General features: G+C 38.3%; 1 long non-coding RNA gene across 1 annotated transcript; it reads right to left on the bottom strand.

Annotated features, from left to right (window-relative positions):
* On the bottom strand, nucleotides 1,367-7,612 carry LOC107648438. The gene is made up of 3 exons (XR_002349351.1): nucleotides 7,450-7,612; nucleotides 2,081-2,134; nucleotides 1,367-2,002 (listed from the first exon to the last, which is right to left on the bottom strand). It is a non-coding gene; the product is annotated as an uncharacterized LOC107648438 (long non-coding RNA).

Below are 10,273 nucleotides of genomic sequence, written 5' to 3'. Positions count from 1 at the left end.
TAGGCATTCCCAATTAAGGCATAGAAAACAAAGCACACATATGCATATGATGAATGTCTATCCTACTGGCCGTGAGCTCACGTGTCGGTTATTTTGTCAGAACCCGACACATCTGGTAGCTAACCCAGACATTGGTCTCTAATTAATTATTTTACCTATTGTAGTAATTAGGCAATACTTTTTAGGCACCATCATCCCAGTGTGCCTTTTCACCTTCTCCTGGAGGATATACGAAAAAGAGTGCCTTTCCACATCGAAAGAGAGTGCCTTTCCACCTTGCAACCAGAGAAGAATGTGGGGGAAACAATACGAAGGAGAGTGCCTTTCCACCTTCCCCACATCTGCATCACGACAAGAGAGGGAACTTCCGTCCTCTACTTGCCATATCGACCATTTCGGCCACACACAGTCATTCCCAAATCTCATCATTTATCATCATCATTTCCTTACATTCGTTCTTTATAGCCATAACAACATGTATTCATTTAGCTTTCACATCATTCTCTTATAATTCATCACGTTTACGCTTTCCGGGTCCCGACCAAACCATTTATCAAACTCTTCTCAACTTCTTTAATATTGAATAATCTTAACATCAACCCAACTCTAATATTAAATCAATCACATCACACGAAGATTAAACTTTAACTTCTCGAACTCATGACTATCACTAAGACATCCTCGACACTCTATTTTCTTTTCTGTTTTTAATATAACAAATGAACTCGGAATTGCACAAACTTTATGTACAGGCGTTCATATTGAAATAAGCTTTCTAACAAATCAAAGATCATAATTTTTTGATTTCTCTAGCCTCAGGAATAAAGGAAAAACCGTGACTTCTCTGCAGTGCATAAAACCAGAAAAATAGCAGCAGCATGTGATATTCAAAATTCAATATAAAATTCAAGTTAAATCCAATGACTTTAAAAATTAATTTAGTTAAACTTTACTCATCCAGGTTTCTTTCTCAATTAGTTCTGAGTTAATACCATTTTTAATGAAGAAGTTACATTACCTAAAAGTTAAGTAAAAATGAGTCAAAATCTGTTTTAGAAACCAACAAGCTTAGTACCTTTCAATTTGAATAACTTTTATTAAAAAACTCTAATTAAGCTAAATTTTGGTTTGGGAACTCCTAGCTCATCCAGAAACAAGTGTGTCTTAGTTTCAACCCAATTGCTATTCAATTATAAGAGTTACAAGCATTGGAAGTTGATGCATAGCTTGCTGAAATCTGTTTCTTTTCAGCTTTGACCACCAATATTCAAAAATTCACAACTCCCAATCCTCAACTCTTAAAATTTTGAAGTTTTAGAGAAATAAAGCAAGTTAATCAATTTTATAACAAAATTTGTTTCGCTCCAAAACTCAACTCGTAGAAGTCGCAGCAAGACAAACAAGTTGCTGCCCTGTTTGACCTTTTCTGCTGCAGGACAGATTTAACAACCTAACTTTAAAAATTTGTCATAAATTGTATATTTAATAAAAAGGTCTCAAATTTTCCAGTTTAGTTTCTTATATTCCCGAGTTTATCCCAAACTTGGTCTCATGAAATTCTGATTATTACATAATTAGTTACAGCATATGCAATACCACCACAACACAACTCTACATCCTTATTAACAAACACCAATCCTAATCCATCATAAATAAATATAAGAGCACACCATTAATAACTTCCACACCTCATAATTCCAATATATATCCACCAATAAATCTATTCCAACAATATTACAAGGCTAATAATTAAATACAACCAACAATTCAACTTATCCTATGGTTCCTCTAACCTAAGTTTTCAAAACACCGTAAATATTAAACGTGCGAAACTTAAACCATACCTTGGCCGATCACTTAATTCACCCAAGGCAGCCTCTCAACACAAAATTACAGCCCCTCCAAGCTCAATCAAACAGCCCCAAAGTAAGCCTTGGTCACCAACAAACCTCCAAGTAATCCCAAATCAATTCCAATGCATAAACACCTACTTAACCTACACCTAGTACATATATATATATGTTCCAAATTAGTTTTCTATCACAATTACAAGATTGAGCTAGGGTTAGAGTGTTCTTACCATACCCATATGCTCAATAGCTTGAGCCCACAAGTTCCGGAAGCTAACTTGAACCTAGAAAATAGAAATTGGACAAGATTCACCATATGTTTTCAAGTTTATCCAAGAAAGAGGGATAGAAATTCTGAACTTAATAGAAGGATTACTAGTGAAATTTTTTGGATATAAAAGTAGAGCTCGACGCGCTGAGCGCGTGGCCGCGAACGGTGCGGCAATCGGAGCCCGGACGGAGGAGTTATGATGGTGAGAAGGAAAGGTGAGGGTTAGGTTTCTTCTCCTCCTCCCTTGCTGTGTGTTTCGTTGCTTTTGTGAAATGGAGAAGATGAAGCTGCTGCTTCATTTATGTTATGGGTCTGGTTGGACCAACGGGCTCGGTTTGGGTCCCGGTTCAATCGGTCGGCCCTTTCGGTTCGATTATGGGCCAAATTTTCAAAATTGGTATCAAAATTCTCGTTTCGATGAGCTCTATCCTATTTTGATATTAGTTTTGCATTTTTAGCTTTCCTAATAAAAATTCAATTTATTAGCTAATAATTTACCGATTTTAGCGGGGTTTACATCCTACCCACCTAATTAGGAATTTTGCCCTCAAAATTCAGATTCAGTCATCTGACAAGAGGTGTGGGTAGTCCTTTGGCATACTCAGTGGTTCTTGAAGTTGACCTCGTTACTCGAAACGTCCATCTTCTTTCATTTAAACCGGCTCAGGTTGTAAGACATGAATTTTTTTTAGAGTCGTGCTTCAGAAGTTACGACATACGGAGTACGTTGGAATAGGTTCGAAAGGTACGACAAAAAAAAAAACTATTTGGCACGCCACTGACCATCAATACTCTCCAAAATTTGAAATGGGCTAACTTGGCGGGATTTAACTTCTTAGTTGTTGATTGCTCGTCCGTTTCTAGTTCGTTGAAGTAATATTCATAAATAGGTATCTTCTTCCTTCCAACTTGAGAAGTCCTCTTCTTAGATCTGCCTATCTCTTTTGTCGGCTTCCACAATGAGAATCTTTACTCAAATTTGCGTAACTTTTCCTCTGTTGTCTCGGCTATCAAATTCAGGAATTAAGACGTTCAATGTTCCAGTTTTCGATTAATTCAGAGGTATTTAGCATACTGTGGAGTCTCACCTTCACCCTGATGTATAGTCTCGTTGATATCCCCAATAAGTAGTTTGCTCCGATGGGCAAAACAGACTTGATCACTTGATCCATGAGTTCCTAACAGCATCACCTTTTGTCCTAGACCTTGGCAATCTATTATAAAATCGATAGCTATTCTCTTTTACCTTTAATGTAGAACCTTCGACGGTTGTGGCATTTCGAACTATTTATGGTGGTCTCTCATTTCTTTCTCATATGTCAAACTTGTAATCACATAGATTTCCACCTCGTTCTTCATTTCTGACTGCTCAAAATATCTTCTTGGATTTGTGGTAGGTTTTAGAAATCTCAAGGTAACTTCGAAAATTTTCTCTTGTAAGCTTCGAACAACAGTTTCTTATTTCAACTTCCGACCTCAACACATAACCCTCTCTTGGTGTCTTCTGGATTCAACTGGCTTCAGTACTCTTAGTAGCCCCTTATCACCGTTATTGCACTCCTTAAGTCTTTGACTTTACGATCTCTATTTCGACATTAAACATATAAATCTTTTCTTAGTTCCCTTTCGTTTGCCAGACTTCGACATCCTCGGTAGGTCTTTATCGTCCCCTCATGCTTCCTGCATTTTGTCTTTGCTATGTTTTAAAATCGCAATAGATTTAGCTTGACTCCTTTAGCTATACCCTTAATATCCAATTTAAAGTTCCAACTTATCTAGCCTTCCTTTCTATGAAATTTATATCCAAGCATTTCCCCAGAAACTTCTTACTCAGGGCGTCCGTTACCACTTCACGATGTTGTATTTACACGTATCCTAAACCACTCTGGTAATGTATCGCACTAATTCCGAGTTGTTAAATAAGTTCGGGTATTCTAATTACTGGATTTGAGGTTAATCCTTCTCTTGGAGTTTGAAAGCTCTCTTCATATTCAGGTATCCATGTAACCGGTGTATTTCTAGCGCATTAAACTAATCATAGGCTTTGTGGTCGACAAGAATTTAAAGCTCTAAAAAGTTGTGTTCGCTCTACTCCTCTTCCTCAAAGTTTCACCGTCACTAAATTCCAAACAATAACTCCGCGTAACCCTCAACACTCCTGATTCCTTAGATATGGTCCAACCTGCTTCCACTACGTCACTTAATCCTTAACCTTCAAAAGTCTAACCACCCCTCTAAGGTAGCTAAGTGTCACTCCGTCTCAACAACCAATAGTTTTTGACTAATCATCGACTTGGACCTCATGATTACTAAAACTTGTCATGCATCATGAACGAGTGTTACATATTAACGGTATGCAAGGAAATTAGAAATTCAACTGATGGTTTAAAATTACCTCGGCTATGAGAATTGAATTCAGTTGCATCCCGATTTTCTCTGTATGGACAATTCCAAGACATATGCCCTAGTCTCCCGCACTTATAACATACGCCTAATCCGGCCCTACACAATCTGTTTGGATGGTACTTCTTACACCTTGGGCACCTTAAATCATCCAGTTGAGTACTAGTTTTTCCTTCAGCATTCGGATCCGGACGGTTATAGTTCCTTCGGTCATTGCTCCAGCGCTTAGAATGTGAAGCGACAAAGCGATTCTTTTTTAGTGTGGCTCCTCGGTGTAATTTTTCCCTTTTTCTTTGTGAAGGGTTCTCGGTGATCACTTCTTGCTACCTCAGCCCTCCTTAAGCTTTCTCCCGTTGCCTGACCCACGTTAACCTGCTCCAGATAACTCAGTGGTACCCCTGTATTCGGAGCATTATGTCCACCTTCATATATATTATCATCATTGTTGCCAGTTCCAGCTTGTGGTTCTATCCCATCCATTACTCGGATGGTCGCGGCGGCAACAGTACCAATGGCAGCAGCAACACTTGTCAGTGCGGTCACGATATCGGTCAAACTATCTATTGGTATGGTTACCTCATTAGCTCTCCGTCCTTGACCTCGATTACGCTCACGACCGCGCCCACGAGACGCCATTTGGTTCCTATTCACACCAAACAAGTGATATCAAGGTGATCAGTCTCAATATCTCTAGTTTAGTATTTCAAAGTCCCAAATGCATGCTCATAAGCATTCATGCCTCAGTAAGCTAAACATATATATACATATATACAGCCAGAAGCCAAAATACACCAAAGGACTACTTCGCTTTCCAGGATCCAGAGGCCTAGCGAGGAGCCTCTCGACCTACATCTGAAAAACAAAAATACAATATGGAATGAGAACCGGAGGTTCTCAGCATGGTAAAAGTGCCACCGTATAATAAATAGGGTCCTGAGAATGCCATAAGCAATCCTAGAACTCCGTTATACAATTATCCAACTTAATTACTAAACAAAAACCATAAACAAGGGTAGGTATTCTAAATCTACCTAACTTGCTCAATTTCAATCCACACCTATCACCAAACCATTTCTCCATTTCCTCCATCCCTCCATCATCCATAATGCAACAGGAACAAACAACCAAACAAGTTCAAGCACAAGTAATGAACAGATAATACAAGTAGCAAATATACAAGTAGCAGGTGATATATATCAATTAGGCATTCCCAATTAAGGCATAGCAAACAAAGCACACATATGCATATGATGAATGTCTATCCTACTGGCCGTGAGCTCACGTGTCGGTTATTTTGCTAGAACCCGACACATCTGGTAGCTAACCCAGACATTGGTCTCTAGGTTGCGCATCTCCAGGAGGATCATAAATGAAGGAGAGTGTCTTTCCACATCGAAGGAGTGTGCCTTTTCACCTTATCCTGGAGGATATACGAAGGAGAGTGTATTTCCACATCGAAGGAGTGTGCCTTTCCACCTTGCAACCAGAGAAGAATGTGGGGGGAATAATACGAAGGAAAGTGCCTTTCCACCTTCCCCACATCTGCATCACGACAAGAGAGGGAACTTTCGTCCTCTACTTGCCATATCGACCATTTCGGCCACACACAGTCATTCCCAAATCTCATCATTTATCATCATCATTTCCTTACATTCGTTCTTTATAGCCATAACAACATGTATTCATTTAGCTTTCACATCATTCTCTTATAATTCATCACGTTTACCCTTTCCGGGTCCCGACCAAACCATTTATCAAACTCTTCTCAACCTCTTTAATATCGAATAATCTTAACATCAACCCAACTCTAACATTAAATTAATCACATCACACGAAGATTAAACTTTAACTTCTCGAACTCATGACTATCACTAAGACATCCTCGACACTCTATTTTCTTTTCTGTTTTCAATATAACAAATGAACTCGGAATTGCGCAAACTTTATGTCCAGGCGTTCATATTGAAATAAGATTTCTAACAAACCAAAGATCATAATTTTCTAATTTCTGTAGCCTCAGGAATAAAGGAAAAACCGTGACTGCTCTGCAGTGCATAAAACCAGAAAAATAGTAGCAGCATGTGATATTCAAAATTCAATATAAAATCCAAGTTAAATCCAATGACTTTAAAAATTAATGTAGTTAAACTTTACTCATCCAGATTTCTTTCTCATTTAGTTCTGAGTTAATACCATTTTTAATGAAGAAGTTATATTACCTGAAATTTAAGTAAAAATGAGTCAAAATATGTTTTAGAAACCAACAAGCTTAGTACCTTTCAATTTGAATAACTTTTATTACAAAATTCTAATTAAGCTAAATTTTGGTTTGGGAACTCCTAGCTCATCCAGAAACAAGTGTGTCTTAGTTTCAACCCAATTGCTATTCAATTCTAAGAGTTACAAGCATTGGAAGTTGATGCATAGCTTGCTGAAATCTGTTTCTTTTCATCTTTGACCACCAATATTCAACTTATCCTATGGTTCCTCTAACCTAAGTTTTCACAACACCGTAAATATTAAACGTGCGAAACTTAAACCATACCTTGGCCGATCACTTAATTCCCCCTAGGCAGCCTCTAAACAAAAAATTACAGCCCCTCCAAGCTCAATCAAATAGCCCCAAAGTAAGCCTTGGTCACCAACAAACCTCCAAGTAATCCCAAATCAATTCCAATGCATAAACACCCACTTAACCTACACCTAGTACATATATATATGTTCCAAATCAGTTTTCTATCACAATTACAAGATTGAGCTAGGGTTAGGGTGTTCTTACCATACTCATATGCTCAATAGCTTGAGCCTACAAGTTTCGGAAGCTAACTTGAACCTAGAACATAGAAATTGGACAAGATTCACCATAGGTTTTCAAGTTTACCCAAGAAAGCGGGATAGAAATTCTGAACTTAATAGAAGGCTTACTAGTGAAATTGTTCAGATAGAAAGATAGAGCTCGACGCACTGAGCGCGTGGCCGCGAACGGTGCGGCAATCGGAGCCCGGACGGAGGAGTTATGATGGTGAGAAGGAAAGGTGAGGGTTAGGTTTCTTCTCCTCCCCCCTTGCTGTGTGTTTTGTTGCTTTTGTGAAATGGAGAAGATGAAGCTGCTGCTTCATTTATGTTATGGGTCCGGTTGGACCAAGGGCTCGGTTTGGGTCCCGGTTCGGCCCTTCCGGTTCGATTCTGGGCCAAATTTTCGAAATTGGTATCAAAATTCTCGTTTCGATGAGCTCTATCCTATTTTGATATTAGTTTTGAATTTTTAGCTTTCCTAATAAAAATTCAATTTATTAGCTAATAATTTACCGATTTTAGCGTGGTTTACATCCTACCCACCTAATTAGGAATTTTGCCCTCAAAATTCAGATTCAGTCATCTGACAAGAGGTGTGGATAGTCCTTTGGCATACTCAGTGGTTCTTGAAGTTGACCTCGTTACTCAAAACCTCCATCTTCTTTCATTTAAATCGGCTCAGGTTGTAAGACATGAATTTGTTTTAGAGTCGTGCTTTAGAAGTTACGACATACGGAGTACGTTGGAATAGGTCCGAAAGGTACAACAAAAAAAACTATTTGGCACACCACTGACCATCAATACTCTCCAAAATTTGAAATGGGCTAACTTGGCGGGATTTAACTTCTTATTTTTTGATTGCTCATCCGTTTCTAGTTTGTTGAAGTAATATTCAGAAATAGGTATCTTCTTCCTTCCAACTTGAGAAGTCCTCTTCTTAGATCTGCCTATCTCTTTTGTCGGCTTCCACAATGAGAATCTTTACTCAAATTTGTGTAACTTTTTCTTTGTTGTCTCGGCTATCAAATTCAGGAATTAAGACGTTCGATGTTCTAGTTTCCGATTAATTCAGAGGTGTTTAGCGTACTATGGAGTCTCACCTTCTTTCTGATGTATAGTCTCGTTGATATCCCCAATAAGTAGTTTGCTACGATGGAAAAAACGGACTTGATCACTTGATCCACGAGTTTCTAACAGCATCACCTTTTGTCCTAGACCTTGGCAATCTATTATAAAATCGATAGCTATTCCCTTTTACCTTTAATGTAGAACCTTCGATGGTTGTGGCATTTCGAACGGTTTCTGGTGGTCTCTCATTTCTTTCTCATATGTCAAACTTGTAATCACATAGATTTTCACCTCATTCTTCATTTCTGACTGCTCAAAATATCTTCTTGGATTCATGGTAGGTTTTAGAAATCTCAAGGTAACTTCGAAAATTTTCTCTTGTAAGCTTCGAACAACAGTTTCTTATTTCAACTTCCGACCTCAATACATAACCCTCTCTTGGTGTCTTCTGAATTCAACTGGCTTCAGTACTCTTAGTAGCCCCTTATCACCGTTATTGCACTCCTTAAGTCTTTGACTTTAGGATCTCTATTTCGACATTAAACATATAAATCTTTTCTTAGTTCCCTTTCATTTGCCAGACTTCGACATCCTCGGTAGGTCTTTATCGTCCCCTCACGCTTCCTGCATTTCGTCTTTGCTATGTTTTAAAACCGCAATAGATTTAGTTTGACTCCTTTAGCTATACCCTTAATATCCAATTTAAAGTTCCAACTTATCTAGCCTTCCTTTCTCCGAAATTTGTATCCAAGCATTTCCCCAGAAACTTCTTACTCAGGGCGTCCGTTACCACTTCACGATGTTGTATTTACACGTATCCTAAACCTCTCTGGTAATGTATCGCACTAATTCTGAGTTGTTAAATAAGTTCGGGTATTCTAATTACTGGATTTGGGGTTAATCCTTCTCTTGGAGTTTGAAAGCTCTCTTCATATTCAGGTATCCATGTAACCGGTGTATTTCTAGCGCATTAAACTAATTATAGGCTTTGTGGTCGACAAGAATTTAAAGCTCCAAAACTCTTTTTGATGGTGCACGCTTACCTGCTTCATCTTCCGTATCCAAAAGTCATGCTCTTAAAGAATCAACATCTCCACAGTCACAGCTATATTTTATACATGATACTAATATAGGCTCGAGTTAATTTTCAAAAGGACATTAAGCTCGAAAAATGAATGAGCAATACAAACGGTGTTCGTAATGAGTCAGAAAGGAAATCTTGTACACGGTTGATCAGGATTATACCGAAATGATGGAATGCACAAAGAGAGGAACCTAGGTGCATCTCAAGAAAAGAGTTCAAATTAGAGACCTTTGGTAAGAAGAACAGAGCGTACGAGTCAAAGAAGTCTCAGCTGATTCTGAAGAACATGGTTTGCGAATAGGGGCAACTCTAGTCATAGCGAGCATACAATATTCAAGGATTACGCGCTTATACCAAGACAAGCTCAGACTCATCCTGGAAGAAACAATATTCATGTGCACAAGGAGTAAAGTTAGAAAGGTAGTCAAGCTATTTAGGAAGAGCTCCGGATCGAATGTCAATGTAGGTTTCAAAAGAAGGATTAGATCGAGTCGCGAAGGTTCGTTAGCACACTCTCTCTGCATAAAGTTTCCTACCGTTCTCTTCCTTCTTCTCCGGTATAACCGATTCTTCCCACAAATAAATAGTTGGTTAGATGATTCCCTCTTCTAGTACTCCCTTCCACTCAATCCTATTTTGATATGAGTTTTGCATTTTTAGCTTTCCTAATAAAAATTCAATTTATTAGCTAATAATTTACCGATTTTAGCGGGGTTTACATATATGTATATGTATAATGTATAATTTATAATTATCCTTGAAAAGAGGGTTACGCAGATAATGAAATTCTAATGTGTCCTT

This window comes from Arachis ipaensis, chromosome B06 (assembly GCF_000816755.2).
Source record: "Arachis ipaensis cultivar K30076 chromosome B06, Araip1.1, whole genome shotgun sequence".
NCBI classification, from domain to species: domain Eukaryota; kingdom Viridiplantae; phylum Streptophyta; class Magnoliopsida; order Fabales; family Fabaceae; genus Arachis; species Arachis ipaensis.
The sequence above is the reverse complement of the archived record's forward strand: the minus strand, read 5'-3'. Positions and strand labels throughout refer to the sequence as shown.